Below are 26,115 nucleotides of genomic sequence, written 5' to 3'. Positions count from 1 at the left end.
ATGTCCTGTAGGTCTTTTTACATTACCAACACATGATTTTTTTCAATAAGGCAATACAGTTAGGAAACTTTTTTATTAGCTTTCCTGGTTATAGAAGTAGAAGAGGGCAAAAAAGTGCCGGTATCTCACCTACAGCCATACCACATTGGATACGCCAAATCTCGTCTGATCTTGGAAGCTAAGCAGTGTTGGGCCTGGTTAGTACTTGGGTGGGAGACCACATGGGAACACCAGGTGCTGTAGGTATTTCCCATTACTGGCAAATTGTTTTTATTCTCTAGCTTTTTAAATTGGAAACTTTTTTCTCTTTATTGACAGTACAGATATTTGGAAGAGGTCAAACAGACACAATAGCCATCACCTAAAAACTTACCACACTGTTTAGGCCCAATTCCAACTGCTTTTGGCAGCTAAACAGTGTTGAGCCTCTTTAGTAGTTTAATTTGAGACCACCTGCTAATATCATGTCCTGTAGGTCTTTTTACATTACCAACACATGATTTTTTTCAGTAAGACAATACAGTTAGGAAACTTTTTTATTAGCTTACCTGGTTATAGAAGTAGAAGAGGGCTAAAAAGTGCCGGTATCTCAACTACAGCAATACCACATTGGATACGCCCAATCTCGTCTGATCTTGGAAGCTAAGCAGTGTTGGGCCTGGTTAGTACTTGGGTGGGAGACCACATGGGAACACCAGGTGCTGTAGGTTTTTTCCCATTAATGGCAAATTGTTTTTATTCTCTTGCTATTTAAATTGGAAACTTTTTATTTTTATTGCCAATACAGACATTTGGGACAGGTCAAACAGACACAATAGCCATCACCTAAAAACTTACCACACTGTTTAGGCCCAATTCCAACTGCTTTTGGGAGCTAAACAGTGTTGAGCCTCTTTAGTAGTTTAATTTGAGACCACCTGCTAATATCATGTCCTGTAGGTCTTTTTACATTACCAACACATAATTTTTTTCAGTAAGCCAATATAGTTAGGAAACTTTTTTATTAGCTTACCTGGTTATAGAAGTAGAAGATGGCAAAAAAGTGCCTGTATCTCACCTACAGCCATACCACATTGGATACGCCCAATCTCGTCTGATCTTGGAAGCTAAGCAGTGTTGGGCCTGGTTAGTACTTGGGTGGGAGACCACATGGGAACACCAGGTGCTGTAGGTTTTTCCCATTACTGGCAAATTGTTTATATTCTCTAGCTTTTTAAATTGGAAACTTTTTTCTCTTTATTGACAGTACAGACATTTGGAAGAAGTCAAACAGACACAATAGCCATCACCTAAAAACTTACCACACTGTTTAGGCCCAATTCCAACTGCTTTTGGCAGCTAAACAGTTTTGAGCCTCTTAAGTAGTTTAATTTGAGACCACCTGCTAATATCATGTCCTGTAGGTCTTTTTACATTACCAACGCATGATTTTTTTCAGTAAGGCAATACAGTTAGGAAACTTTTTTATTAGCTTTCCTGGTTATAGAAGTAGAAGAGGGCAAAAAAGTGCCGGTATCTCACCTACAGCCATACCACATTGAATACGCCCAATCTCGTCTGATCTTGGAAGCTAAGCAGTGTTGGGCCTGGTTAGTACTTGGGTGGGAGACCACATGGGAACACCAGGTGCTGTAGGTTTTTCCCATTACTGGCAAATTGTTTTTATTTTCTAGCTTTTTAAATTGGAAACTTTTTTCTCTTTATTGACAGTACAGACATTTGGAAGAGGTCAAACAGACACAATAGCTATCACCTAAAAACTTACCACACTGTTTAGGCCCAATTCCAACTGCTTTTGGCAGCTAAACAGTGTTAAGCCTCTTTAGTAGTTTAATTTGAGACCACCTGCTAATATCATGTCCTTAAGGTCTTTTTACATTACCAACACATGATTTTTTTCAGTAAGGCAATACAGTTAGGAAACTTTTTAATTAGCTTACCTGGTTATAGAAGTAGAAGAGGGCAAAAAAATGCCGGCATCTCAACTACAGCCATACCACATTAGATACGCCCAATCTCGTCTGATCTTGGAAGCTAAGCAGTGTTGGGCCTGGTTAGTACTTGGGTGGGAGACCACATGGGAGCACCAAGTGCTGTAGGTTTTTTCCCATTAATGGCAAATTGTTTTTATTCTCTTGCTATTTAAATTGGAAACTTTTTATTTTTATTGCCAATACAGACATTTGGGACAGGTCAAACAGACACAATAGCCATCACCTAAAAACTTACCACACTGTTTAGGCCCAATTCCAAATGCTTTTGGGAGCTAAACAGTGTTGAGCCTCTTTAATAGTTTAATTTGAGACCACCTGCTAATATCATGTCCTGTAGGTCTTTTTACATTAAAAACACATGATTTTTTTCAGTAAGCCAATATAGTTAGGAAACTTTTTTATTAGCTAACCTGGTTATAGAAGTAGAAGATGGCAAAAAAGTGCCTGTATCTCACCTACAGCCCTACCACATTGGATACGCCTGATCTTGGAAGCTAAGCAGTGTTGGGCCTGGTTAGTACTTGGGTGGGAGACCACATGGGAACACCAGGTGCTGTAGGTTTTTCCCATTACTGGCAAATTGTTTTTATTCTCCAGCTTTTTAAATTGGAAACTTTTTTCTCTTTATTGACAGTACAGACATTTGGAAGAGGTCAAACAGACACAATAGCCATCACCTAAAAACTTACCACACTGTTTAGGCCCAATTCCAACTGCTTTTGGCAGCTAAACAGTGTTAAGCCTCTTTAGTAGTTTAATTTGAGACCACCTGCTAATATCATGTCCTGTAGGTCTTTTTACATTACCAACACATGATTTTTTTCAGTAAGGCAATACAGTTAGGAAACTTTTTTATTAGCTTACCTGGTTATAGAAGTAGAAGAGGGCAAAAAAGTGCTGGTATCTCAACTACAGCCATACCACATTGGATACGCCCAATCTCGTCTGATCTTGGAAGCTAAGCAGTGTTGGGCCTGGTTAGTACTTGGGTGGGAGACCACATGGGAACACCAGGTGCTGTAGGTTTTTTCCCATTAATGGCAAATTGTTTTTATTCTCTTGCTATTTAAATTGGAAACATTTTATTTTTATTGCCAATACAAACATTTGGGACAGGTCAAACAGACACAATAGCCATCACCTAAAAACTTACCACACTGTTTAGGCCCAATTCCAACTGCTTTTGGGAGCTAAACAGTGTTGAGCCTCTTTAGTAGTTTAATTTGAGACCACCTGCTAATATCATGTCCTGTAGGTCTTTTTACATTACCAACACATGATTTTTTTCAGTAAGCCAATATAGTTAGGAAACTTTTTTATTAGCTTACCTGGTTATAGAAGTAGAAGATGGCAAAAAAGTGCCTGTATCTCACCTACAGCCATACCACATTGGATACGCCCAATCTCGTCTGATCTTGGAAGCTAAGCAGTGTTGGGCCTGGTTAGTACTTGGGTGGGAGACCACATGGGAACACCAGGTGCTGTAGGTTTTTTCCCATTAATGGCAAATTGTTTTTTTTCTCTTGCTATTTAAATTGGAAACTTTTTATTTTTATTGCTAATACAGACATTTGGGACAGGTCAAACAGACACAATAGCCATCACCTAAAAACTTACCACACTGTTTAGGCCCAATTCCAACTGCTTTTGGGAGCTAAACAGTGTTGAGCCTCTTTAGTAGTTTAATTTGAGACCACCTGCTAATATCATGTCCTGTAGGTCTTTTTACATTACCAACACATGATTTTTTTCAGTAAGCCAATATAGTTAGGAAACTTTTTTATTAGCTTACCTGGTTATAGAAGTAGAAGATGGCAAAAAAGTGCCTGCATCTAACCTACAGCCATACCACATTGGATACGCCCAATCTCGTCTGATCATGGAAGCTAAGCAGTGTTGGGCCTGGTTAGTACTTGGGTGGGAGACCACATGGGAACACCAGGTGCTGTAGGTTTTTCCCATTACTGGCAAATTGTTTATATTCTCTAGCTTTTTAAATTGGAAACTTTTTTCTCTTTATTGACAGTACAGACATTTGGAAGAGGTCAAACAGACACGATAGCCATCACCTAAAAACTTACCACACTGTTTAGGCCCAATTCCAACTGCTTTTGGCAGCTAAACAGTGTTGAGCCTCTTAAGTAGTTTAATTTGAGACCACCTGCTAATATCATGTCCTGTAGGTCTTTTTACATTACCAACGCATGATTTTTTTCAGTAAGGCAATACAGTTAGGAAACTTTTTTATTAGCTTTCCTGGTTATAGAAGTAGAAGAGGGCAAAAAAGTGCCGGTATCTCACCTACAGCCATACCACATTGGATACGCCCAATCTCATCTGATCTTGGAAGCTAAGCAGTGTTGGGCCTGGTTAGTACTTGGGTGGGAGACCACATGGGAACACCAGGTGCTGTAGGTTTTTTCCCATTAATGACAAATTGTTTTTATTCTCTTACTATTTAAATTGGAAACTTTTTATTTTTATTGCCAATACAGACATTTGGGACAGGTCAAACAGACACAATAGCCATCACCTAAAAACTTACCACACTGTTTAGGCCCAATTCCAACTGCTTTTGGCAGCTAAACAGTGTTGAGCCTCTTTAGTAGTTTAATTTGAGACCACATGCTAATATCATGTCCTGTAGGTCTTTTTACATTACCAACACATGATTTTTTTCAGTAAGGCAATACAGTTAGGAAACTTTTTTATTAGCTTACCTGGTTAGAGAAGTAGAAGAGGGCAAAAAAGTGCCAGTATCTCACCTACAGCCATACCACATTGGATACGCCCAATCTCGTCTGATCTTGGAAGCTAAGAAGTGTTGGGCCTGTTTAGTACTTGGGTGGGAGACCACATGGGAACACCAGGTGCTGTAGGTTTTTTCCCATTAATGGCAAATTGTTTTTATTCTCTTGCTATTTAAATTGGAAACTTTTTATTTTTTATTGCCAATACAGACATTTGGGACAGGTCAAACAGACACAATAGCCATCACCTAAAAACTTACCACACTGTTTAGGCCCAATTCCAACTGCTTTTGGGAGCTAAACAGTGTTGAGCCTCTTTAGTAGTTTAATTTGAGACCACCTGCTAATATCATGTCCTGTAGGTCTTTTTACATTACCAACACATGATTTTTTTCAGTAAGGCAATACAGTTAGGAAACTTTTTTATTCGCTTACCTGGTTATAGAAGTAGAAGAGGGCAAAAAAGTGCCAGTAGCTCACCTACAGCCATACCACATTGGATACGCCCAATCTAGTCTGATCTTGGAAGCTAAGCAGTGTTGGGCCTGGTTAGTACTTGGGTGGGAGACCACATGGCAACACCAGGTGCTGTAGGTTTTTTCCCATTAATGGCAAATTGTTTTTATTCTCTTGCTATTTAAATTGGAAACTTTTTATTTATATTGCCAATACAGACATTTGGGACAGGTCAAACAGACACAATAGCCATCACCTAAAAACTTACCACACTGTTTAGGCCCAATTTCAACTGCTTTTGGGAGCTAAACAGTGTTGAGCCTCTTTAGTAGTTTAGTTTGAGACCACCTGCTAATATCATGTCCTGTAGGTCTTTTTACATTACCAACACATGATTTTTTTCAGTAAGCCAATATAGTTAGGAAACTTTTTTATTAGCTTACCTGGTTATAGAAGTAGAAAAGGGCAAAAAAGTGCCTGTATCTCACCTAAAGCCATACCACTTTGGTTACGCCCAATCTCGTCTGATCTTGGAAGCTAAGCAGTGTTGGGGCTGGTTAGTACTTGGGTGGGAGACCACATGGGAACACCAGGTGCTGTATGTTTTTCCCATTACTGGCAAATTGTTTTTATTCTCTAGCTTTTTAAATTGGAAACTTTTTTCTCTTTATTGACAGTACAGACATTTGGAAGAGGTCAAACAGACACAATAGCCATCACCTAAAAACTTACCACACGGTTTAGGCCCAATTCCAACTGCTTTTGGCAGCTAAACAGTGTTGAGCCTCTTTAGTAGTTTAATTTGAGACCACCTGCTAATATCATGTCCTGTAGGTCTTTTTACATTACCAACACATGATTTTTTTCAGTAAGGCAATACAGTTAGGAAACTTTTTTATTAGCTTACCTGGTTATAGAAGTAGAAGAGGGCAAAAAAGTGCCTGTATCTCACCTACAGCCATACCACATTGGATACGCCCAATCTCGTCTGATCTTGGAAGCTAAGCAGTGTTGGGCCTGGTTAGTACTTGGGTGGGAGACCACATGGGAACACCAGGTGCTGTAGGTTTTTCCCATTACTGGCAAATTGTTTTTATTCTCTAGCATTTTAAATTTTAAACTTTTTTCTCTTTATTGACAGTACAGACATTTGGAAGAGGTCAAACAGACACAATAGCCATCACCTAAAAACTTACCACACTGCTTAGGCCCAATTCAAACTGCTTTTGGGAGCTAAACAGTGTTGAGCCTCTTTAGTAGTTTAATTTGAGACCACCTGCTAATATCATGTCCTGTAGGTCTTTTTACATTACCAACACATGATTTTTTTCAGTAAGCCAATATAGTTAGGAAACTTTTTTATTAGCTTACCTGGTTATAGAAGTAGAAGAGGGCAAAAAAGTGCCTTTATCTCACCTACAGCCATACCACATTGGATACGCCCAATCTCGTCTGATCTTGGAAGCTAAGCAATGTTGGGCCTGGTTAGTATTTGGGTGGGAGACCACATGGTGCTGTAGGTTTTTCCCATTACTGGCAAATTGTTTTTATTCTCTAGCTTTTTAAATTGGAAACTTTTTTCTCTTTATTGACAGTACAGACATTTGGAAGAGGTCAAACAGACACAATAGCCATCACCTAAAAACTTACCACACTGTTTAGGCCCAATTCCAACTGCTTTTGGCAGCTAAACAGTGTTGAGCCTCTTTAGTAGTTTAGTTTGAGACCACCTGCTAATATCATGTCCTGTAGGTCTTTTTACATTACCAACACATGATTTTTTTCAGTAAGCCAATATAGTTAGGAAACTTTTTTATTAGCTTACCTGGTTATAGAAGTAGAAGAGGGCAAAAAAGTGCCGGTATCTCACCTACAGCCATACCACATTGGATACGCCCAATCTCGTCTGATCTTGGAAGCTAAGCAGTGTTGGGCCTGGTTAGTACTTGGGTGGGAGACCACATGGGAACACCAGGTGCTGTAGGTTTTTTCCCATTAATGGCAAATTGTTTTTATTCTCTTGCTATTTAAATTGGAAACTTTTTTATTTTTATTGCCAATACAGACATTTGGGACAGGTCAAACAGACACAATAGCCATCACCTAAAAACTTACCACACTGTTTAGGCCCAATTCCAACTGCTTTTGGGAGCTAAACAGTGTTGAGCCTCTTTAGTAGTATAGTTTGAGACCACCTGCTAATATCATGTCCTGTAGGTCTTTTTACATTACCAACACATGATTTTTTTCAGTAAGCCAATATAGTTAGGAAACTTTTTTATTAGCTTACATGGTTATAGAAGTAGAAGAGGGCAAAAAAGTGCATGTATCTCACCTACAGTCATACCACATTGGATACGCCCAATCTCGTCTGATCTTGGAAGCTAAGCAGTGTTGGGCCTGGTTAGTACTTGGGTGGGAAACCACATGGGAACACCAGGTGCTGTAGGTTTTTCCCATTACTGGCAAATTGTTTTTATTCTCTAGCTTTTTAAATTGGAAACTTTTTATTTTTATTGCTAATACAGACATTTGGGACAGGTCAAACAGACACAATAGCCATCACCTAAAAACTTACCACACTGTTTAGGCCCAATTCCAACTGCTTTTGGGAGCTAAACAGTGTTGAGCCTCTTTAGTAGTTTAATTTGAGACCACCTGCTAATATCATGTCCTGTAGGTCTTTTTACATTACCAACACATGATTTTTTTCAGTAAGCCAATATAGTTAGGAAACTTTTTTATTAGCTTACCTGGTTATAGAAGTAGAAGAGGGCAAAAAGGTGCCTGTATTTCACCTACAGCCATACCACATTGGATACGCCCAATCTCGTCTGATCTTGGAAGCTAAGCAGTGTTGGGCCTTGTTAGTACTTGGGTGGGAGACCACATGGGAACACCAGGTGCTGTAGGTTTTTCCCATTACTGGCAAATTGTTTTTATTCTCTAGCTTTTTAAATTGGAAACTTTTTTCTCTTTATTGACAGTACAGACATTTGGAAGAGGTCAAACAGACGCAATAGCCATCACCTAAAAACTTACCACACTGCTTAGGCCCAATTCCAACTGCTTTTGGCAGCTAAACAGTGTTGAGCCTCTTTAGTAGTTTAATTTGAGACCACCTGCTAATATCATGTCCTGTAGGTCTTTTTACATTACCAACACATGATTTTTTTCAGCAAGGCAATACAGTTAGGAAACTTTTTTATTAGCTTACCTGGTTATAGAAGTAGAAGAGGGCAAAAAAAGTGCCTGTATCTCACCTACAGCCATACCACATTGGATACGCCCAATCTCGTCTGATCTTGGAAGCTAAGCAGTGTTGGGCCTGGTTAGTACTTGGGTGGGAGACCACATGGGAACACCAGGTGCTGTAGGTTTTTCCCATTACTGGCAAATTGTTTTTATTCTCTAGCTTTTTAAATTGGAAACTTTTTTCTCTTTATTGACAGTACAGACATTTGGAAGAGGTCAAACAGACACAATAGCCATCACCTAAAAACTTACCACACTGTTTAGGACCAATTCCAACTGCTTTTGGCAGCTAAACAGTGTTGAGCCTCTTTAGTAGTTTAATTTGAGACCACCTGCTAATATCATGTCCTGTAGGTCTTTTTACATTACCAACACATGATTTTTTTCAGTAAGGCAATACAGTTAGGAAACTTTTTTATTAGCTTACCTGGTTATAGAAGTAGAAGAGGGCAAAAAAGTGCCAGTATCTCAACTACAGCCATACCAAATTCGATACGCCCAATCTCGTCTGATCTTGGAAGCTAAGCAGTATTGGGCCTGGTTAGTACTTGGGTGGGAGACCACATGGGAACACCAGGTGCTGTAGGTTTTTCCCATTACTGGCAAATTGTTTTTATTCTCTAGCTTTTTAAATTGGAAACTTTTTTCTCTTTATTGACAGTACAGACATTTGGAAGAGGTCAAACAGACACAATAGCCATCACCTAAAAACTTACCACACTGTTTAGGCCCAATTCCAACTGCTTTTGGCAGCTAAACAGTGTTGAGCCTCTTTAGTAGTTTAATTTGAGACCACCTGCTAATATCATGTCCTGTAGGTCTTTTTACATTACCAACACATTATTTTTTTCAGTAAGGCAATACAGTTAGGAAACTTTTTTATTAGCTTTCCTGGTTATAGAAGTAGAAGAGGGCAAAAAAGTGCCAATATCGCACCTAAAGCCATACCACATTGGATACGCCCAATCTCATCTGATCTTGGAAGCTAAGCAGTGTTGGGGCTGGTTAGTACTTAGGTGGGAGACCACATGGGAACACCAGGTGCTATAGGTTTTTTCCCATTAATGGCAAATTGTTTTTATTCTCTTGCTATTTAAATTGGAAACTTTTTATTTTTATTGCCAATACAGACATTTGGGACAGGTCAAACAGACACAATAGCCATCACCTAAAAACTTACCACACTGTTTAGGCACAATTCCAACTGCTTTTGGGAGCTAAACAGTGTTGAGCCTCTTTAGTAGTTTAATTTGAGACCACCTGCTAATATCATGTCCTGTAGGTCTTTTTACATTACCAAAACATGATTTTTTTCAGTAAGCCAATATAGTTAGGAAACTTTTTTATTAGCTTACCTGGTTATAGAAGTAGAAGAGGGCAAAAAAGTGCCTGTATCTCACCTACAGCCATACCACATTGGATAAGCCCAATCTCGTCTGATCTTGGAAGCTAAGCAGTATTGGGCCTGGTTAGTACTTGGGTGGGAGACCACATGGGGACACCAGGTGCTGTAGGTTTTTCCCATTACTGGCAAATTGTTTTTATTCTCTAGCTTTTTAAATTGGAAACGTTTTTCTCTTTATTGACAGTACAGACATTTGGAAGAGGTCAAACAGACACAATAGCCATCACCTAAAAACTTACCACACTGTTTAGGCCCAATTCCAACTGCTTTTGGCAGCTAAACAGTGTTGAGCCTCTTTAGTAGTTTAATTTGAGACCACCTGCTAATATCATGTCCTGTAGGTCTTTTTACATTACCAACACATGATTTTTTTAAGTAAGGCAATACAGTTAGGAAACTTTTTTATTAGCTTACCTGGTTATAGAAGTAGAAGAGGGCAAAAAAGTGCCGGTATCTCACCTACAGCCATACCACATTGGATACGTCCAATCTCGTCTGATCTTGGAAGCTAAGCAGTGTTGGGCCTGGTTAGTACTTGGGTGGGAGACCACATGGGAACACCAGGTGCTGTAGGGTTTTTCCCATTAATGGCAAATTGTTTTTATTCTCTTGCTATTTAAATTGGAAACTTTTTATTTTTATTGAAAATACAGACATTTGGGACAGGTCAAACAGACACAATAGCCATCACCTAAAAACTTACCACACTGTTTAGGCCCAATTCCAACTGCTTTTGTGAGCTAAAAAGTGTTGAGCCTCTTTAGTAGTTTAATTTGAGACCACCTGCTAATATCATGTCCTGTAGGTCTTTTTACATTACCAACACATGATTTTTTTCAGTAAGCCAATATAGTTAGGAAACTTTTTTATTAGCTTACCTGGTTATAGAAGTAGAAGAGGGCAAAAAAGTGCCTGTATCTCACCTACAGCCATACCACATTGGATACGCCCAATCTAGTCTGATCTTGGAAGCTAAGCAGTGTTGGGCCTGGTTAGTACTTGGGTGGGAGACCACATGGGAACACCAGGTGCTGTAGGTTTTTCCCATTACTGGCAAATAGTTTTTATTCTCTAGCTTTTTAAATTGGAAACTTTTTTCTCTTTATTGACAATACAGACATTTGGAAGAGGTCAAACAGACACAATAGCCATCACCTAAAAACTTACCACACTGTTTAGGCCCAATTCCAACTGCTTTTGGCAGCTAAACAGTGTTGAGCCTCTTAAGTAGTTTAATTTGAGACCACCTGCTAATATCATGTCCTGTAGGTCTTTTTACATTACCAACACATGATTTTTTTCAGTAAGGCAATACAGTTAGGAAACTTTTTTATTAGCTTACCTGGTTATAGAAGTAGAAGAGGGCAAAAAAGTGCCTGTATCTCACCTAAAGCCATACCACTTTGGATACGCCCAATCTTGTCTGATCTTGGAAGCTAAGCAGTGTTGGGGCTGGTTAGTACTTGGGTGGGAGACCACATGGGAACACCAGGTGCTGTAGGTTTTTCCCATTACTGGCAATTTGTTTTTATTCTCTAGCTTTTTAAATTGGAAACGTTTTTCTCTTTATTGACAGTACAGACATTTGGAAGAGGTCAAACAGACACAATAGCCATCACCTAAAAACTTACCACACTGTTTAGGCCCAATTCCAACTGCTTTTGGCAGCTAAACAGTGTTGAGCCTCTTTAGTAGTTTAATTTGAGACCACCTGCTAATATCATGTCCTGTAACACATGATTTTTTTCAGTAAGGCAATACAGTTAGGAAACTTTTTTATTAGCTTACCTGGTTATAGAAGTAGAAGAGGGCAAAAAAGTGCCGGTATCTCACCTACAGCCATACCACATTGGATACGCCCAATCTCGTCTGATCTTGGAAGCTAAGCAGTGTTGGGCCTGGTTAGTACTTGGGTGGGAGACCACATGGGAACACCAGGTGCTGTAGGTTTTTTCCCATTAATGGCAAATTGTTTTTGTTCTCTTGCTATTTAAATTGGAAACTTTATATTTTTTATTGCCAATACAGACATTTGGGACAGGTCAAACAGACACAATAGCCATCACCTAAAAACTTACCACACTGTTTAGGCCCAATTCCAACTGCTTTTGGGAGCTAAACAGTGTTGAGCCTCTTTAGTAGTTTAATTTGAGACCACCTGCTAATATCATGTCCTGTAGGTCTTTTTACATTACCAACACATGATTTTTTTCAGTAAGCCAATATAGTTAGGAAACTTTTTTATTAGCTTACCTGGTTATAGAAGTAGAAGAGGGCAAAAAAGTGCCTGTATCTCACCTACAGCCATACCACATTGGATACGCCCAATCTCGTCTGATCTTGGAAGCTAAGCAGTGTTGGGCCTGGTTAGTACTTGGGTGGGAGACCACATGGGAACACCAGGTGCTGTAGGTTTTTCCCATTACTGGCAAATTGTTTTTATTCTCTAGCTTTTTAAATTGGAAACTTTTTTCTCTTTATTGACAGTACAGACATTTGGAAGAGGTCAAACAGACACAATAGCCATCACCTAAAAACTTACCACACTGTTTAGGCCCAATTCCAACTGCTTTTGGCAGCTAAACAGTGTTGAGCCTCTTAAGTAGTTTAATTTGAGACCACCTGCTAATATCATGTCCTGTAGGTCTTTTTACATTACCAACACATGATTTTTTTCAGTAAGGCAATACAGTTAGGAAACTTTTTTATTAGCTTACCTGGTTATAGAAGTAGAAGAGGGCAAAAAAGTGCCTGTTCTTACCTACAGCCATACCACATTGGATACGCCCAATCTCGTCTGATCTTGGAAGCTAAGCAGTGTTGGGCCTGGTTAGTACTTGGGTGGGAGACCACATGGGAACACCAGGTGCTGTAGGTTTTTTCCCATTAATGGCAAATTGTTTTTATTCTCTTGCTATTTAAATTGGAAACTTTTTATTTTTATTGCCAATACAGACATTTGGGACAGGTCAAACAGACACAATAGCCATCACCTAAAAACTTACCACACTGTTTAGGCCCAATTCCAACTGCTTTTGGGAGCTAAACAGTGTTGAGCCTCTTTAGTAGTTTAGTTTGAGACCACCTGCTAATATCATGTCCTGTAGGTCTTTTTACATTACCAACACATGATTTTTTTCAGTAAGCCAATATAGTTAGGAAACTTTTTTATTAGCTTACCTGGTTATAGAAGTAGAAAAGGGCAAAAAAGTGCCTGTATCTCACCTAAAGCCATACCACTTTGGATACGCCCAATCTTGTCTGATCTTGGACGCTAAGCAGTGTTGGGGCTGGTTAGTACTTGGGTGGGAGACCACATGGGAACACCAGGTGCTGTAGGTTTTTCCCATTACTGGCAAATTGTTTTTATTCTCTAGCTTTTTAAATTGGAAACGTTTTTCTCTTTATTGACAGTACAGACATTTGGAAGAGGTCAAACAGACACAATAGCCATCACCTAAAAACTTACCACACTGTTTAGGCCCAATTCCAACTGCTTTTGGCAGCTAAACAGTGTTGAGCCTCTTTAGTAGTTTAATTTGAGACCACCTGCTAATATCATGTCCTGTAGGTCTTTTTACATTACCAACACATGATTTTTTTTCAGTAAGGCAATACAGTTAGGAAACTTTTTTATTAGCTTACCTGGTTATAGAAGTAGAAGAGGGCAAAAAAGTGCCGGTATCTCACCTACAGCCATACCACATTGGATACGCCCAATCTCGTCTGATCTTGGAAGCTAAGCAGTGTTGGGCCTGGTTAGTACTTGGGTGGGAGACCACATGGGAACACCAGGTGCTGTAGGTTTTTTCCCATTAATGGCAAATTGTTTTTGTTCTCTTGCTATTTAAATTGGAAACTTTATATTTTTTATTGCCAATACAGACATTTGGGACAGGTCAAACAGACACAATAGCCATCACCTAAAAACTTACCACACTGTTTAGGCCCAATTCCAACTGCTTTTGGGAGCTAAACAGTGTTGAGCCTCTTTAGTAGTTTAATTTGAGACCACCTGCTAATATCATGTCCTGTAGGTCTTTTTACATTACCAACACATGATTTTTTTCAGTAAGCCAATATAGTTAGGAAACTTTTTTATTAGCTTACCTGGTTATAGAAGTAGAAGAGGGCAAAGAAGTGCCTGTATCTCACCTACAGCCATACCACATTGGATACGCCCAATCTCGTCTGATCTTGGAAGCTAAGCAGTGTTGGGCCTGGTTAGTACTTGGGTGGGAGACCACATGGGAACACCAGGTGCTGTAGGTTTTTTCCCATTAATGGCAAATTGTTTTTATTCTCTTGCTATTTAAATTGGAAACTTTTTATTTTTATTGCCAATACAGACATTTGGGACAGGTCAAACAGACACAATAGCCATCACCTAAAAACTTACCACACTGTTTAGGCCCAATTTCAACTGCTTTTGGGAGCTAAACAGTGTTGAGCCTCTTTAGTAGTTTAGTTTGAGACCACCTGCTAATATCATGTCCTGTAGGTCTTTTTACATTACCAACACATGATTTTTTTCAGTAAGCCAATATAGTTAGGAAACTTTTTTATTAGCTTACCTGGTTATAGAAGTAGAAAAGGGCAAAAAAGTGCCTGTATCTCACCTAAAGCCATACCACTTTGGATACGCCCAATCTCGTCTGATCTTGGAAGCTAAGCAGTGTTGGGGCTGGTTAGTACTTGGGTGGGAGACCACATGGGAACACCAGGTGCTGTAGGTTTTTCCCATTACTGGCAAATTGTTTTTATTCTCTAGCTTTTTAAATTGGAAACTTTTTTCTCTTTATTGACAGTACAGACATTTGGAAGAGGTCAAACAGACACAATAGCCATCACCTAAAAACTTACCACACGGTTTAGGCCCAATTCCAACTGCTTTTGGCAGCTAAACAGTGTTGAGCCTCTTTAGTAGTTTAATTTGAGACCACCTGCTAATATCATGTCCTGTAGGTCTTTTTACATTACCAACACATGATTTTTTTCAGTAAGGCAATACAGTTAGGAAACTTTTTTATTAGCTTACCTGGTTATAGAAGTAGAAGAGGGCAAAAAAGTGCCTGTATCTCACCTACAGCCATACCACATTGGATACGCCCAATCTCGTCTGATCTTGGAAGCTAAGCAGTGTTGGGCCTGGTTAGTACTTGGGTGGGAGACCACATGGGAACACCAGGTGCTGTAGGTTTTTCCCATTACTGGCAAATTGTTTTTATTCTTTAGCATTTTAAATTTTAAACTTTTTTCTCTTTATTGACAGTACAGACATTTGGAAGAGGTCAAACAGACACAATAGCCATCACCTAAAAACTTACCACACTGCTTAGGCCCAATTCAAACTGCTTTTGGGAGCTAAACAGTGTTGAGCCTCTTTAGTAGTTTAATTTGAGACCACCTGCTAATATCATGTCCTGTAGGTCTTTTTACATTACCAACACATGATTTTTTTCAGTAAGCCAATATAGTTAGGAAACTTTTTTATTAGCTTACCTGGTTATAGAAGTAGAAGAGGGCAAAAAAGTGCCTTTATCTCACCTACAGCCATACCACATTGGATACGCCCAATCTCGTCTGATCTTGGAAGCTAAGCAATGTTGGGCCTGGTTAGTATTTGGGTGGGAGACCACATGGGAACACCAGGTGCTGTAGGTTTTTCCCATTACTGGCAAATTGTTTTTATTCTCTAGCTTTTTAAATTGGAAACTTTTTTCTCTTTATTGACAGTACAGACATTTGGAAGAGGTCAAACAGACACAATAGCCATCACCTAAAAACTTACCACACTGTTTAGGCCCAATTCCAACTGCTTTTGGCAGCTAAACAGTGTTGAGCCTCTTTAGTAGTTTAGTTTGAGACCACCTGCTAATATCATGTCCTGTAGGTCTTTTTACATTACCAACACATGATTTTTTTCAGTAAGCCAATATAGTTAGGAAACTTTTTTATTAGCTTACCTGGTTATAGAAGTAGAAGAGGGCAAAAAAGTGCCTGTATCTCACCTACAGTCATACCACATTGGATACGCCTGATCTTGGAAGCTAAGCAGTGTTGGGCCTGGTTAGTACTTGGGTGGGAGACCACATGGGAACACCAGGTGCTGTAGGTTTTTTCCCATTAATGGCAAATTGTTTTTATTCTCTTGCTATTTAAATTGGAAACTTTTTATTTTTATTGCCAATACAGACATTTGGGACAGGTCAAACAGACACAATAGCCATCACCTAAAAACTTACCACACTGTTTAGGCCCAATTCCAACTGCTTTTGGGAGCTAAACAGTGTTGAGCCTCTTTAGTAGTATAGTTTGAGACCACCTGCTAATATCATGTCCTGTAGGTCTTTTTACATTACCAACACATGATTTTTTTCAGTAAGCCAATATAGTTAGGAAACTTTTTTATTAGCTTACCTGGTTATAGAAGTAGAAGAGGGCAAAAAAGTGCCTGTATCTCACCTACAGTCATACCACATTGGATACGCCCAATCTCGTCTGATCTTGGAAGCTAAGCAGTGTTGGGCCTGGTTAGTACTTGGGTGGGAGACCACATGGGAACACCAGGTGCTGTAGGTTTTTCCCATTACTGGCAAATTGTTTTTATTCTCTAGCTTTTTAAATTGGAAACTTTTTTCTCTTTATTGACAGTACAGACATTTGGAAGAGGTCAAACAGACACAATAGCCATCACCTAAAAACTTACCACACTGTTTAGGCCCAATTCCAACTGCTTTTGGCAGCTAAACAGTGTTGAGCCTCTTTAGTAGTTTAATTTGAGACCACCTGCTAATATCATGTCCTGTAGGTCTTTTTACATTACCAACACATGATTTTTTCAGTAAGGCAATACAGTTAGGAAACTTTTTTATTAGCTTACCTGGTTATAGAAGTAGAAGAGGGCAAAATAGTGCCGGTATCTCACCTACAGCCATACCACATTGGATACGCCCAATCTCGTCTGATCTTGGAAGCTAAGCAGTGTTGGGCCTGGTTAGTACTTGGGTGGGAGACCACATGGGAACACCAGGTGCTGTAGGTTTTTTCACATTAATGGCAAATTGTTTTTATTCTCTTGCTATTTAAATTGGAAACTTTTTATTTTTATTGCCAATACAGACATTTGGGACAGGTCAAACAGACACAATAGCCATCACCTAAAAACGTACCACACTGTTTAGGCCCAATTCCAACTGCTTTTGGGAGCTAAACAGTGTTGAGCCTCTTTAGTAGTTTAGTTTGAGACCACCTGCTAATATCATGTCCTGTAGGTCTTTTTACATTACCAACACATGATTTTTTTCAGTAAGCCAATATAGTTAGGAAACTTTTTGATTAGCTTACCTGGTTATAGAAGTAGAAGAGGGCAAAAAAGTGCCTGTATCTCACCTACAGCCATACCACATTGGATACGCCCGATCTCGTCTGATCTTGGAAGCTAAGCAGTGTTGGGCCTGGTTAGTACTTGGGTGGGAGACCACATGGGAACACCAGGTGCTGTAGGTTTTTCCCATTACTGGCAAATTGTTTTTATTCTCTAGCTTTTTAAATTGGAAACTTTTTATTTTTATTGCTAATACAGACATTTGGGACAGGTCAAACAGACACAATAGCCATCACCTAAAAACTTACCACACTGTTTAGGCCCAATTCCAACTGCTTTTGGGAGCTAAACAGTGTTGAGCCTCTTTAGTAGTTTAATTTGAGACCACCTGCTAATATCATGTCCTGTAGGTCTTTTTACATTACCAACACATGATTTTTTTCAGTAAGCCAATATAGTTAGGAAACTTTTTTATTAGCTTACCTGGTTATAGAAGTAGAAGAGGGCAAAAAGGTGCCTGTATTTCACCTACAGCCATACCACATTGGATACGCCCAATCTCGTCTGATCTTGGAAGCTAAGCAGTGTTGGGCCTGGTTAGTACTTGGGTGGGAGACCACATGGGAACACCAGGTGCTGTAGGTTTTTCCCATTACTGGCAAATTGTTTTTATTCTCTAGCATTTTAAATTTTAAACTTTTTTCTCTTTATTGACAGTACAGACATTTGGAAGAGGTCAAACAGACACAATAGCCATCACCTAAAAACTTACCACACTGCTTAGGCCCAATTCAAACTGCTTTTGGGAGCTAAACAGTGTTGAGCCTCTTTAGTAGTTTAATTTGAGACCACCTGCTAATATCATGTCCTGTAGGTCTTTTTACATTACCAACACATGATTTTTTTCAGTAAGCCAATATAGTTAGGAAACTTTTTTATTAGCTTACCTGGTTATAGAAGTAGAAGAGGGCAAAAAAGTGCCTTTATCTCACCTACAGCCATACCACATTGGATACGCCCAATCTCGTCTGATCTTGGAAGCTAAGCAATGTTGGGCCTGGTTAGTATTTGGGTGGGAGACCACATGGGAACACCAGGTGCTGTAGGTTTTTCCCATTACTGGCAAATTGTTTTTATTCTCTAGCTTTTTAAATTGGAAACTTTTTTCTCTTTATTGACAGTACAGACATTTGGAAGAGGTCAAACAGACACAATAGCCATCACCTAAAAACTTACCACACTGTTTAGGCCCAATTCCAACTGCTTTTGGCAGCTAAACAGTGTTGAGCCTCTTTAGTAGTTTAGTTTGAGACCACCTGCTAATATCATGTCCTGTAGGTCTTTTTACATTACCAACACATGATTTTTTTCAGTAAGCCAATATAGTTAGGAAACTTTTTTATTAGCTTACCTGGTTATAGAAGTAGAAGAGGGCAAAAAAGTGCCTGTATCTCACCTACAGTCATACCACATTGGATACGCCCAATCTCGTCTGATCTTGGAAGCTAAGCATTGTTGGGCCTGGTTAGTACTTGGGTGGGAGACCACATGGGAACACCAGGTGCTGTAGGTTTTTTCCCATTAATGGCAAATTGTTTTTATTCTCTTGCTATTTAAATTGGAAACTTTTTATTTTTATTGCCAATACAGACATTTGGGACAGGTCAAACAGACACAATAGCCATCACCTAAAAACTTACCACACTGTTTAGGCCCAATTCCAACTGCTTTTGGGAGCTAAACAGTGTTGAGCCTCTTTAGTAGTATAGTTTGAGACCACCTGCTAATATCATGTCCTGTAGGTCTTTTTACATTACCAACACATGATTTTTTTCAGTAAGCCAATATAGTTAGGAAACTTTTTTATTAGCTTACCTGGTTATAGAAGTAGAAGAGGGCAAAAAAGTGCCTGTATCTCACCTACAGTCATACCACATTGGATACGCCCAATCTCGTCTGATCTTGGAAGCTAAGCAGTGTTGGGCCTGGTTAGTACTTGGGTGGGAGACCACATGGGAACACCAGGTGCTGTAGGTTTTTCCCATTACTGGCAAATTGTTTTTATTCTCTAGCTTTTTAAATTGGAAACTTTTTTCTCTTTATTGACAGTACAGACATTTGGAAGAGGTCAAACAGACACAATAGCCATCACCTAAAAACTTACCACACTGTTTAGGCCCAATTCCAACTGCTTTTGGCAGCTAAACAGTGTTGAGCCTCTTTAGTAGTTTAATTTGAGACCACCTGCTAATATCATGTCCTGTAGGTCTTTTTACATTACCAACACATGATTTTTTCAGTAAGGCAATACAGTTAGGAAACTTTTTTATTAGCTTACCTGGTTATAGAAGTAGAAGAGGGCAAAATAGTGCCGGTATCTCACCTACAGCCATACCACATTGGATACGCCCAATCTCGTCTGATCTTGGAAGCTAAGCAGTGTTGGGCCTGGTTAGTACTTGGGTGGGAGACCACATGGGAACACCAGGTGCTGTAGGTTTTTTCACATTAATGGCAAATTGTTTTTATTCTCTTGCTATTTAAATTGGAAACTTTTTATTTTTATTGCCAATACAGACATTTGGGACAGGTCAAACAGACACAATAGCCATCACCTAAAAACGTACCACACTGTTTAGGCCCAATTCCAACTGCTTTTGGGAGCTAAACAGTGTTGAGCCTCTTTAGTAGTTTAGTTTGAGACCACCTGCTAATATCATGTCCTGTAGGTCTTTTTACATTACCAACACATGATTTTTTTCAGTAAGCCAATATAGTTAGGAAACTTTTTGATTAGCTTACCTGGTTATAGAAGTAGAAGAGGGCAAAAAAGTGCCTGTATCTCACCTACAGCCATACCACATTGGATACGCCCGATCTCGTCTGATCTTGGAAGCTAAGCAGTGTTGGGCCTGGTTATTACTTGGGTGGGAGACCACATGGGAACACCAGGTGCTGTAGGTTTTTCCCATTACTGGCAAATTGTTTTTATTCTCTAGCTTTTTAAATTGGAAACTTTTTATTTTTATTGCTAATACAGACATTTGGGACAGGTCAAACAGACCTCACCTAAAAACTTACCACACTGTTTAGTAGTAGTAGTAGTACGTTTATTTATATGGCGCCGCAAAGTGTCCGCAGCGCCGTACATAGCAAACAAAAAAAAATGACGAGGTAACGTACAGGGTGTGTTGAAAAATACAGTATAAATGGGGGTATAGCTGGTAGAACTAAAATCAGCATCAGTTCAGAAGTAGGTGTCAAAATTGTCAAGGAGACTAAAGATGAAGTAGTGCCTGTATCTCACCTACAGTCATACCACATTGGATACGCCCAATCTCGTCTGATCTTGGAAGCTAAGCAGTGTTGGGCCTGGTTAGTACTTGGGTGGGAGACCACATGGGAACACCAGGTGCTGTAGGTTTTTCCCATTACTGGCAAATTGTTTTTATTCTCTAGCTTTTTAAATTGGAAACTTTTTTCTCTTTATTGACAGTACAGACATTTGGAAGAGGTCAAACAGACACAATAGCCATCACCTAAAAACTTACCACACTGTTTAGGCCCAATTCCAACTGCTTTTGGCAGCTAAACAGTGTTGAGCCTCTTTAGTAGTTTAATTTGAGACCACCTGCTAATATCATGTCCTGTAGGTCTTTTTACATTACCAACACATGATTTTTTCAGTAAGGCAATACAGTTAGGAAACTTTTTTATTAGCTTACCTGGTTATAGAAGTAGAAGAGGGCAAAATAGTGCCGGTATCTCACCTACAGCCATACCACATTGGATACGCCCAATCTCGTCTGATCTTGGAAGCTAAGCAGTGTTGGGCCTGGTTAGTACTTGGGTGGGAGACCACATGGGAACACCAGGTGCTGTAGGTTTTTTCACATTAATGGCAAATTGTTTTTATTCTCTTGCTATTTAAATTGGAAACTTTTTATTTTTATTGCCAATACAGACATTTGGGACAGGTCAAACAGACACAATAGCCATCACCTAAAAACGTACCACACTGTTTAGGCCCAATTCCAACTGCTTTTGGGAGCTAAACAGTGTTGAGCCTCTTTAGTAGTTTAGTTTGAGACCACCTGCTAATATCATGTCCTGTAGGTCTTTTTACATTACCAACACATGATTTTTTTCAGTAAGCCAATATAGTTAGGAAACTTTTTGATTAGCTTACCTGGTTATAGAAGTAGAAGAGGGCAAAAAAGTGCCTGTATCTCACCTACAGCCATACCACATTGGATACGCCCGATCTCATCTGATCTTGGAAGCTAAGCAGTGTTGGGCCTGGTTATTACTTGGGTGGGAGACCACATGGGAACACTAGGTGCTGTAGGTTTTTCCCATTACTGGCAAATTGTTTTTATTCTCTAGCTTTTTAAATTGGAAACTTTTTATTTTTATTGCTAATACAGACATTTGGGACAGGTCAAACAGACACAATAGCCATCACCTAAAAACTTACCACACTGTTTAGTAGTAGTAGTAGTACGTTTATTTATATGGCGCCGCAAAGTGTCCGCAGCGCCGTACATAGCAAACAAAAAAAAATGACGAGGTAACGTACAGGGTGTGTTGAAAAATACAGTATAAATGGGGGTATAGCTGGTAGAACTAAAATCAGCATCAGTTCAGAAGTAGGTGTCAAAATTGTCAAGGAGACTAAAGATGAAGTAGAGGAAGGGAAGAACAGGACAGGAGCACAGGTGAGGTAAAGAGGTAGGGTGAGTACGTGAGGAAGGAGGGCCCTGCTCATAAGAGTTAACATACTAAAAATAGGTGGGTGGACGAACGAAAAACAATAGGATAAGTAGGAACGGAGGGGAACGGAGGCAGGATAAGAGGATCAAAAGAGGTTAGGAGGAGGGATAGGCTAGTCGAAAAAAGTGGGTTTTGAGGGAGCGCTTGAAGGAGGTAAGGGAATCAGAAAGCCTGATGGGTGGCGGGAGGTTGTTTCAGTGCAGGGGGGCAGCGCGAGAGAAGTCTTGGACACGGGAGTGGGAGGAGGTGATTAGGTGAGAGGTCAGTCGGCGGTCAGTGATGGAGCGAAGAGGACGGGAGGGAGTGTGGATAGAGATCAGTGAAGAGAGGTAAGGAGCGGTGTTTAGGCCCAATTCCAACTGCTTTTGGGAGCTAAACAGTGTTGAGCCTCTTTAGTAGTTTAATTTGAGACCACCTGCTAATATCATGTCCTGTAGGTCTTTTTACATTACCAACACATGATTTTTTTCAGTAAGCCAATATAGTTAGGAAACTTTTTTATTAGCTTACCTGGTTATAGAAGTAGAAGAGGGCAAAAAGGTGCCTGTATTTCACCTACAGCCATACCACATTGGATACGCCCAATCTCGTCTGATCTTGGAAGCTAAGCAGTGTTGGGGCTGGTTAGTACTTGGGTGGGAGACCACATGGGAACACCAGGTGCTGTAGGTTTTTCCCATTACTGGCAAATTGTTTTTATTCTCTAGCTTTTTAAATTGGAAACTTTTTTCTCTTTATTGACAGTACAGACATTTGGAAGAGGTCAAACAGACACAATAGCCATCACCTAAAAACTTACCACACTGCTTAGGCCCAATTCCAACTGCTTTTGGCAGCTAAACAGTGTTGAGCCTCTTTAGTAGTTTAATTTGAGACCACCTGCTAATATCATGTCCTGTAGGTCTTTTTACATTACCAACACATGATTTTTTTCAGTAAGCCAATATAGTTAGGAAACTTTTTGATTAGCTTACCTGGTTATAGAAGTAGAAGAGGGCAAAAAAGTGCCTGTATCTCACCTACAGCCATACCACATTGGATACGCCCAATCTCGTCTGATCTTGGAAGCTAAGCAGTGTTGGGCCTGGTTAGTACTTGGGTGGGAGACCACATGGGAACACCAGGTGCTGTAGGTTTTTCCCATTACTGGCAAATTGTTTTTATTCTCTAGCTTTTTAAATTGGAAACTTTTTATTTTTATTGCTAATACAGACATTTGGGACAGGTCAAACAGACACAATAGCCATCACCTAAAAACTTACTACACTGTTTAGGCCCAATTCCAACTGCTTTTGGGAGCTAAACAGTGTTGAGCCTCTTTAGTAGTTTAATTTGAGACCACCTGCTAATATCATGTCCTGTAGGTCTTTTTACATTACCAACACATGATTTTTTTCAGTAAGCCAATATAGTTAGGAAACTTTTTTATTAGCTTACCTGGTTATAGAAGTAGAAGAGGGCAAAAAGGTGCCTGTGTTTCACCTACAGCCATACCACATTGGATACGCCCAATCTCGTCTGATCTTGGAAGCTAAGCAGTGTTGGGGCTGGTTAGTACTTGGGTGGGAGACCACATGGGAACACCAGGTGCTGTAGGTTTTTCCCATTACTGGCAAATTGTTTTTATTCTCTAGCTTTTTAAATTGGAAACTTTTTTCTCTTTATTGACAGTACAGACATTTGGAAGAGGTCAAACAGACACAATAGCCATCACCTAAAAACTTACCACACTGCTTAGGCCCAATTCCAACTGCTTTTGGCAGCTAAACAGTGTTGAGCCTCTTTAGTAGTTTAATTTGAGACCACCTGCTAATATCATGTCCTGTAGGTCTTTTTACATTACCAACACATGATTTTTTTCAGTAAGCCAATATAGTTAGGAAACTTTTTTATTAGCTTACCTGGTTATAGAAGTAGAAGAGGGCAAAAAAGTGCATGTATCTCACCTACAGCCATACCACATTGGATACGCCCAATCTCGTCTGATCTTGGAAGCTAAGCAGTGTTGGGCCTGGTTAGTACTTGGGTGGGAGACCACATGGGAACACCAGGTGCTGTAGGTTTTTTCCCATTAATGGCAAATTGTTTTTATTCTCTTGCTATTTAAATTGGAAACTTTTTATTTTTTATTGCCAATACAGACATTTGGGACAGGTCAAACAGACACAATAGCCATCATCTAAAAACTTACCACACTGTTTAGGCCCAATTCCAACTGCTTTTGGGAGCTTAACAGTGTTGAGCCTCTTTAGTAGTTTAATTTGAGACCACCTGCTAATATCATGTCCTGTAGGTCTTTTTACATTACCAACACATGATTTTTTTCAGTAAGCCAATATAGTTAGGAAACTTTTTTATTAGCTTACCTGGTTATAGAAGTAGAAGAGGGCAAAAAGGTGCCTGTGTTTCACCTACAGCCATACCACATTGGATACGCCCAATCTCGTCTGATCTTGGAAGCTAAGCAGTGTTGGGGCTGGTTAGTACTTGGGTGGGAGACCACATGGGAACACCAGGTGCTGTAGGTTTTTCCCATTACTGGCAAATTGTTTTTATTCTCTAGCTTTTTAAATTGGAAACTTTTTTCTCTTTATTGACAGTACAGACATTTGGAAGAGGTCAAACAGACACAATAGCCATCACCTAAAAACTTACCACACTGCTTAGGCCCAATTCCAACTGCTTTTGGCAGCTAAACAGTGTTGAGCCTCTTTAGTAGTTTAATTTGAGACCACCTGCTAATATCATGTCCTGTAGGTCTTTTTACATTACCAACACATGATTTTTTTCAGTAAGCCAATATAGTTAGGAAACTTTTTTATTAGCTTACCTGGTTATAGAAGTAGAAGAGGGCAAAAAAGTGCATGTATCTCACCTACAGCCATACCACATTGGATACGCCCAATCTCGTCTGATCTTGGAAGCTAAGCAGTGTTGGGCCTGGTTAGTACTTGGGTGGGAGACCACATGGGAACACCAGGTGCTGTAGGTTTTTTCCCATTAATGGCAAATTGTTTTTATTCTCTTGCTATTTAAATTGGAAACTTTTTATTTTTTATTGCCAATACAGACATTTGGGACAGGTCAAACAGACACAATAGCCATCATCTAAAAACTTACCACACTGTTTAGGCCCAATTCCAACTGCTTTTGGGAGCTTAACAGTGTTGAGCCTCTTTAGTAGTTTAATTTGAGACCACCTGCTAATATCATGTCCTGTAGGTCTTTTTACATTACCAACACATGATTTTTTTCAGTAAGCCAATATAGTTAGGAAACTTTTTTATTAGCTTACCTGGATATAGAAGTAGAAGAGGGCAAAAAAGTGCCTGTATCTCACCTACAGCCATACCACATTGGATACGCCCAATCTCGTCTAATCTTGGAAGCTAAGCAGTGTTGGGCCTGGTTAGTACTTGGGTGGGAGACGACATGGGAACACCAGGTGCTGTAGGTTTTTCCCATTACTGGCAAATTGTTTTTATTCTCTAGCTTTTTAAATTGGAAACTTTTTATTTTTATTGCTAATACAGACATTTGGGACAGGTCAAACAGACACAATAGCCATCACCTAAAAACTTACCACACTGTTTATGCCCAATTCCAACTGCTTTTGGGAGCTAAACAGTGTTGAGCCTCTTTAGTAGTTTAATTTGAGACCACCTGCTAATATCATGTCCTGTAGGTCTTTTTACATTACCAACACATGATTTTTTTCAGTAAGCCAATATAGTTAGGAAACTTTTTTATTAGCTTACCTGGTTATAGAAGTAGAAGAGGGCAAAAAGGTGCCTGTATTTCACCTACAGCCATACCACATTGGATACGCCCAATCTCGTCTGATCTTGGAAGCTAAGCAGTGTTGGGCCTGGTTAGTACTTGGGTGGGAGACCACATGGGAACACCAGGTGCTGTAGGTTTTTTCCCATTAATGGCAAATTGTTTTTATTCTCTTGCTATTTAAATTGGAAACTTTTTATTTTTATTGCCAATACAGACATTTGGGACAGGTCAAACAGACACAATAGCCATCACCTAAAAACTTACCACACTGTTTAGGCCCAATTCCAACTGCTTTTGGGAGCTAAACAGTGTTGAGCCTCTTTAGTAGTTTAGTTTGAGACCACCTGCTAATATCATGTCCTGTAGGTCTTT

The 26,115-nt window shown here is 39.6% G+C and overlaps 48 non-coding genes and 7 pseudogenes across 48 annotated transcripts; all 55 read left to right on the top strand.

Annotated features, from left to right (window-relative positions):
- Nucleotides 1–127: 127 nt before the first annotated feature.
- On the top strand, nt 128–246 carry LOC146038654 (5S ribosomal RNA). Its single transcript, XR_014462228.1, has one exon. It is a non-coding gene; the product is annotated as a 5S ribosomal RNA (ribosomal RNA).
- A 345-nt stretch (nt 247–591) lies between these two features.
- On the top strand, nt 592–710 carry LOC146038689 (5S ribosomal RNA). Its single transcript, XR_014462259.1, has one exon. It is a non-coding gene; the product is annotated as a 5S ribosomal RNA (ribosomal RNA).
- Nucleotides 711–1,055: 345 nt separating this feature from the next.
- Nucleotides 1,056–1,174, top strand: LOC146039306 (5S ribosomal RNA). The gene has a single exon (XR_014462823.1). It is a non-coding gene; the product is annotated as a 5S ribosomal RNA (ribosomal RNA).
- A 345-nt stretch (nt 1,175–1,519) lies between these two features.
- Nucleotides 1,520–1,638, top strand: LOC146037700 (5S ribosomal RNA). Its single transcript, XR_014461353.1, has one exon. It is a non-coding gene; the product is annotated as a 5S ribosomal RNA (ribosomal RNA).
- Nucleotides 1,639–1,983: 345 nt separating this feature from the next.
- LOC146039598 (5S ribosomal RNA) lies at nt 1,984–2,102 on the top strand. Its single transcript, XR_014463089.1, has one exon. It is a non-coding gene; the product is annotated as a 5S ribosomal RNA (ribosomal RNA).
- Nucleotides 2,103–2,447: 345 nt separating this feature from the next.
- LOC146039803 (5S ribosomal RNA) lies at nt 2,448–2,556 on the top strand (annotated as a pseudogene).
- A 345-nt stretch (nt 2,557–2,901) lies between these two features.
- Nucleotides 2,902–3,020, top strand: LOC146038102 (5S ribosomal RNA). The gene has a single exon (XR_014461721.1). It is a non-coding gene; the product is annotated as a 5S ribosomal RNA (ribosomal RNA).
- Nucleotides 3,021–3,365: 345 nt separating this feature from the next.
- On the top strand, nt 3,366–3,484 carry LOC146039294 (5S ribosomal RNA). The gene has a single exon (XR_014462811.1). It is a non-coding gene; the product is annotated as a 5S ribosomal RNA (ribosomal RNA).
- A 345-nt stretch (nt 3,485–3,829) lies between these two features.
- LOC146038781 (5S ribosomal RNA) lies at nt 3,830–3,948 on the top strand. The gene has a single exon (XR_014462344.1). It is a non-coding gene; the product is annotated as a 5S ribosomal RNA (ribosomal RNA).
- A 345-nt stretch (nt 3,949–4,293) lies between these two features.
- Nucleotides 4,294–4,412, top strand: LOC146040078 (5S ribosomal RNA). Its single transcript, XR_014463246.1, has one exon. It is a non-coding gene; the product is annotated as a 5S ribosomal RNA (ribosomal RNA).
- A 345-nt stretch (nt 4,413–4,757) lies between these two features.
- LOC146038968 (5S ribosomal RNA) lies at nt 4,758–4,876 on the top strand. Its single transcript, XR_014462515.1, has one exon. It is a non-coding gene; the product is annotated as a 5S ribosomal RNA (ribosomal RNA).
- A 346-nt stretch (nt 4,877–5,222) lies between these two features.
- LOC146039481 (5S ribosomal RNA) lies at nt 5,223–5,341 on the top strand. The gene has a single exon (XR_014462982.1). It is a non-coding gene; the product is annotated as a 5S ribosomal RNA (ribosomal RNA).
- Nucleotides 5,342–5,686: 345 nt separating this feature from the next.
- Nucleotides 5,687–5,805, top strand: LOC146039749 (5S ribosomal RNA; annotated as a pseudogene).
- Nucleotides 5,806–6,150: 345 nt separating this feature from the next.
- On the top strand, nt 6,151–6,269 carry LOC146039282 (5S ribosomal RNA). Its single transcript, XR_014462800.1, has one exon. It is a non-coding gene; the product is annotated as a 5S ribosomal RNA (ribosomal RNA).
- Nucleotides 6,270–6,614: 345 nt separating this feature from the next.
- LOC146039878 (5S ribosomal RNA) lies at nt 6,615–6,723 on the top strand (annotated as a pseudogene).
- A 345-nt stretch (nt 6,724–7,068) lies between these two features.
- On the top strand, nt 7,069–7,187 carry LOC146039268 (5S ribosomal RNA). Its single transcript, XR_014462789.1, has one exon. It is a non-coding gene; the product is annotated as a 5S ribosomal RNA (ribosomal RNA).
- A 346-nt stretch (nt 7,188–7,533) lies between these two features.
- On the top strand, nt 7,534–7,652 carry LOC146038099 (5S ribosomal RNA). Its single transcript, XR_014461719.1, has one exon. It is a non-coding gene; the product is annotated as a 5S ribosomal RNA (ribosomal RNA).
- Nucleotides 7,653–7,996: 344 nt separating this feature from the next.
- On the top strand, nt 7,997–8,115 carry LOC146038749 (5S ribosomal RNA). The gene has a single exon (XR_014462315.1). It is a non-coding gene; the product is annotated as a 5S ribosomal RNA (ribosomal RNA).
- A 346-nt stretch (nt 8,116–8,461) lies between these two features.
- On the top strand, nt 8,462–8,580 carry LOC146039256 (5S ribosomal RNA). The gene has a single exon (XR_014462778.1). It is a non-coding gene; the product is annotated as a 5S ribosomal RNA (ribosomal RNA).
- Nucleotides 8,581–8,925: 345 nt separating this feature from the next.
- LOC146039494 (5S ribosomal RNA) lies at nt 8,926–9,044 on the top strand. The gene has a single exon (XR_014462994.1). It is a non-coding gene; the product is annotated as a 5S ribosomal RNA (ribosomal RNA).
- A 345-nt stretch (nt 9,045–9,389) lies between these two features.
- On the top strand, nt 9,390–9,508 carry LOC146039533 (5S ribosomal RNA). The gene has a single exon (XR_014463030.1). It is a non-coding gene; the product is annotated as a 5S ribosomal RNA (ribosomal RNA).
- A 345-nt stretch (nt 9,509–9,853) lies between these two features.
- LOC146039607 (5S ribosomal RNA) lies at nt 9,854–9,972 on the top strand. The gene has a single exon (XR_014463097.1). It is a non-coding gene; the product is annotated as a 5S ribosomal RNA (ribosomal RNA).
- A 345-nt stretch (nt 9,973–10,317) lies between these two features.
- On the top strand, nt 10,318–10,436 carry LOC146038911 (5S ribosomal RNA). Its single transcript, XR_014462462.1, has one exon. It is a non-coding gene; the product is annotated as a 5S ribosomal RNA (ribosomal RNA).
- Nucleotides 10,437–10,781: 345 nt separating this feature from the next.
- Nucleotides 10,782–10,900, top strand: LOC146038589 (5S ribosomal RNA). The gene has a single exon (XR_014462169.1). It is a non-coding gene; the product is annotated as a 5S ribosomal RNA (ribosomal RNA).
- A 345-nt stretch (nt 10,901–11,245) lies between these two features.
- LOC146039742 (5S ribosomal RNA) lies at nt 11,246–11,364 on the top strand (annotated as a pseudogene).
- A 327-nt stretch (nt 11,365–11,691) lies between these two features.
- On the top strand, nt 11,692–11,810 carry LOC146039244 (5S ribosomal RNA). Its single transcript, XR_014462767.1, has one exon. It is a non-coding gene; the product is annotated as a 5S ribosomal RNA (ribosomal RNA).
- A 346-nt stretch (nt 11,811–12,156) lies between these two features.
- On the top strand, nt 12,157–12,275 carry LOC146039232 (5S ribosomal RNA). Its single transcript, XR_014462756.1, has one exon. It is a non-coding gene; the product is annotated as a 5S ribosomal RNA (ribosomal RNA).
- A 344-nt stretch (nt 12,276–12,619) lies between these two features.
- LOC146039219 (5S ribosomal RNA) lies at nt 12,620–12,738 on the top strand. The gene has a single exon (XR_014462744.1). It is a non-coding gene; the product is annotated as a 5S ribosomal RNA (ribosomal RNA).
- A 345-nt stretch (nt 12,739–13,083) lies between these two features.
- Nucleotides 13,084–13,202, top strand: LOC146039795 (5S ribosomal RNA; annotated as a pseudogene).
- Nucleotides 13,203–13,548: 346 nt separating this feature from the next.
- On the top strand, nt 13,549–13,667 carry LOC146039207 (5S ribosomal RNA). The gene has a single exon (XR_014462733.1). It is a non-coding gene; the product is annotated as a 5S ribosomal RNA (ribosomal RNA).
- Nucleotides 13,668–14,013: 346 nt separating this feature from the next.
- On the top strand, nt 14,014–14,132 carry LOC146039195 (5S ribosomal RNA). The gene has a single exon (XR_014462722.1). It is a non-coding gene; the product is annotated as a 5S ribosomal RNA (ribosomal RNA).
- A 345-nt stretch (nt 14,133–14,477) lies between these two features.
- LOC146039653 (5S ribosomal RNA) lies at nt 14,478–14,596 on the top strand (annotated as a pseudogene).
- A 345-nt stretch (nt 14,597–14,941) lies between these two features.
- On the top strand, nt 14,942–15,060 carry LOC146039183 (5S ribosomal RNA). The gene has a single exon (XR_014462711.1). It is a non-coding gene; the product is annotated as a 5S ribosomal RNA (ribosomal RNA).
- Nucleotides 15,061–15,405: 345 nt separating this feature from the next.
- On the top strand, nt 15,406–15,524 carry LOC146037819 (5S ribosomal RNA). The gene has a single exon (XR_014461462.1). It is a non-coding gene; the product is annotated as a 5S ribosomal RNA (ribosomal RNA).
- A 345-nt stretch (nt 15,525–15,869) lies between these two features.
- On the top strand, nt 15,870–15,978 carry LOC146039787 (5S ribosomal RNA; annotated as a pseudogene).
- Nucleotides 15,979–16,323: 345 nt separating this feature from the next.
- On the top strand, nt 16,324–16,442 carry LOC146037680 (5S ribosomal RNA). The gene has a single exon (XR_014461335.1). It is a non-coding gene; the product is annotated as a 5S ribosomal RNA (ribosomal RNA).
- A 344-nt stretch (nt 16,443–16,786) lies between these two features.
- Nucleotides 16,787–16,905, top strand: LOC146039171 (5S ribosomal RNA). Its single transcript, XR_014462699.1, has one exon. It is a non-coding gene; the product is annotated as a 5S ribosomal RNA (ribosomal RNA).
- A 345-nt stretch (nt 16,906–17,250) lies between these two features.
- LOC146037717 (5S ribosomal RNA) lies at nt 17,251–17,369 on the top strand. The gene has a single exon (XR_014461369.1). It is a non-coding gene; the product is annotated as a 5S ribosomal RNA (ribosomal RNA).
- A 344-nt stretch (nt 17,370–17,713) lies between these two features.
- LOC146039158 (5S ribosomal RNA) lies at nt 17,714–17,832 on the top strand. The gene has a single exon (XR_014462688.1). It is a non-coding gene; the product is annotated as a 5S ribosomal RNA (ribosomal RNA).
- A 345-nt stretch (nt 17,833–18,177) lies between these two features.
- LOC146037818 (5S ribosomal RNA) lies at nt 18,178–18,296 on the top strand. The gene has a single exon (XR_014461461.1). It is a non-coding gene; the product is annotated as a 5S ribosomal RNA (ribosomal RNA).
- Nucleotides 18,297–18,641: 345 nt separating this feature from the next.
- LOC146037867 (5S ribosomal RNA) lies at nt 18,642–18,760 on the top strand. Its single transcript, XR_014461507.1, has one exon. It is a non-coding gene; the product is annotated as a 5S ribosomal RNA (ribosomal RNA).
- A 345-nt stretch (nt 18,761–19,105) lies between these two features.
- On the top strand, nt 19,106–19,224 carry LOC146037679 (5S ribosomal RNA). Its single transcript, XR_014461334.1, has one exon. It is a non-coding gene; the product is annotated as a 5S ribosomal RNA (ribosomal RNA).
- Nucleotides 19,225–19,568: 344 nt separating this feature from the next.
- Nucleotides 19,569–19,687, top strand: LOC146039146 (5S ribosomal RNA). The gene has a single exon (XR_014462677.1). It is a non-coding gene; the product is annotated as a 5S ribosomal RNA (ribosomal RNA).
- Nucleotides 19,688–20,032: 345 nt separating this feature from the next.
- LOC146038821 (5S ribosomal RNA) lies at nt 20,033–20,151 on the top strand. Its single transcript, XR_014462381.1, has one exon. It is a non-coding gene; the product is annotated as a 5S ribosomal RNA (ribosomal RNA).
- A 341-nt stretch (nt 20,152–20,492) lies between these two features.
- On the top strand, nt 20,493–20,611 carry LOC146037678 (5S ribosomal RNA). Its single transcript, XR_014461333.1, has one exon. It is a non-coding gene; the product is annotated as a 5S ribosomal RNA (ribosomal RNA).
- A 344-nt stretch (nt 20,612–20,955) lies between these two features.
- LOC146039134 (5S ribosomal RNA) lies at nt 20,956–21,074 on the top strand. The gene has a single exon (XR_014462666.1). It is a non-coding gene; the product is annotated as a 5S ribosomal RNA (ribosomal RNA).
- A 345-nt stretch (nt 21,075–21,419) lies between these two features.
- Nucleotides 21,420–21,538, top strand: LOC146039114 (5S ribosomal RNA). The gene has a single exon (XR_014462648.1). It is a non-coding gene; the product is annotated as a 5S ribosomal RNA (ribosomal RNA).
- A 975-nt stretch (nt 21,539–22,513) lies between these two features.
- Nucleotides 22,514–22,632, top strand: LOC146038966 (5S ribosomal RNA). Its single transcript, XR_014462513.1, has one exon. It is a non-coding gene; the product is annotated as a 5S ribosomal RNA (ribosomal RNA).
- A 345-nt stretch (nt 22,633–22,977) lies between these two features.
- Nucleotides 22,978–23,096, top strand: LOC146039122 (5S ribosomal RNA). The gene has a single exon (XR_014462655.1). It is a non-coding gene; the product is annotated as a 5S ribosomal RNA (ribosomal RNA).
- A 344-nt stretch (nt 23,097–23,440) lies between these two features.
- On the top strand, nt 23,441–23,559 carry LOC146038965 (5S ribosomal RNA). The gene has a single exon (XR_014462512.1). It is a non-coding gene; the product is annotated as a 5S ribosomal RNA (ribosomal RNA).
- Nucleotides 23,560–23,904: 345 nt separating this feature from the next.
- On the top strand, nt 23,905–24,023 carry LOC146039110 (5S ribosomal RNA). Its single transcript, XR_014462644.1, has one exon. It is a non-coding gene; the product is annotated as a 5S ribosomal RNA (ribosomal RNA).
- Nucleotides 24,024–24,369: 346 nt separating this feature from the next.
- Nucleotides 24,370–24,488, top strand: LOC146038964 (5S ribosomal RNA). The gene has a single exon (XR_014462511.1). It is a non-coding gene; the product is annotated as a 5S ribosomal RNA (ribosomal RNA).
- Nucleotides 24,489–24,833: 345 nt separating this feature from the next.
- On the top strand, nt 24,834–24,952 carry LOC146039096 (5S ribosomal RNA). Its single transcript, XR_014462632.1, has one exon. It is a non-coding gene; the product is annotated as a 5S ribosomal RNA (ribosomal RNA).
- Nucleotides 24,953–25,298: 346 nt separating this feature from the next.
- Nucleotides 25,299–25,417, top strand: LOC146039475 (5S ribosomal RNA). The gene has a single exon (XR_014462977.1). It is a non-coding gene; the product is annotated as a 5S ribosomal RNA (ribosomal RNA).
- A 344-nt stretch (nt 25,418–25,761) lies between these two features.
- LOC146039084 (5S ribosomal RNA) lies at nt 25,762–25,880 on the top strand. Its single transcript, XR_014462621.1, has one exon. It is a non-coding gene; the product is annotated as a 5S ribosomal RNA (ribosomal RNA).
- Nucleotides 25,881–26,115: the final 235 nt, after the last annotated feature.

The sequence above is a fragment of the Crinia signifera genome, chromosome 9, assembly GCF_055691185.1.
Source record: "Crinia signifera chromosome 9, ASM5569118v1, whole genome shotgun sequence".
NCBI classification, from domain to species: Eukaryota; Metazoa; Chordata; class Amphibia; order Anura; family Myobatrachidae; genus Crinia; species Crinia signifera.
This window is presented reverse-complemented; position numbering and strand designations above follow the sequence as displayed.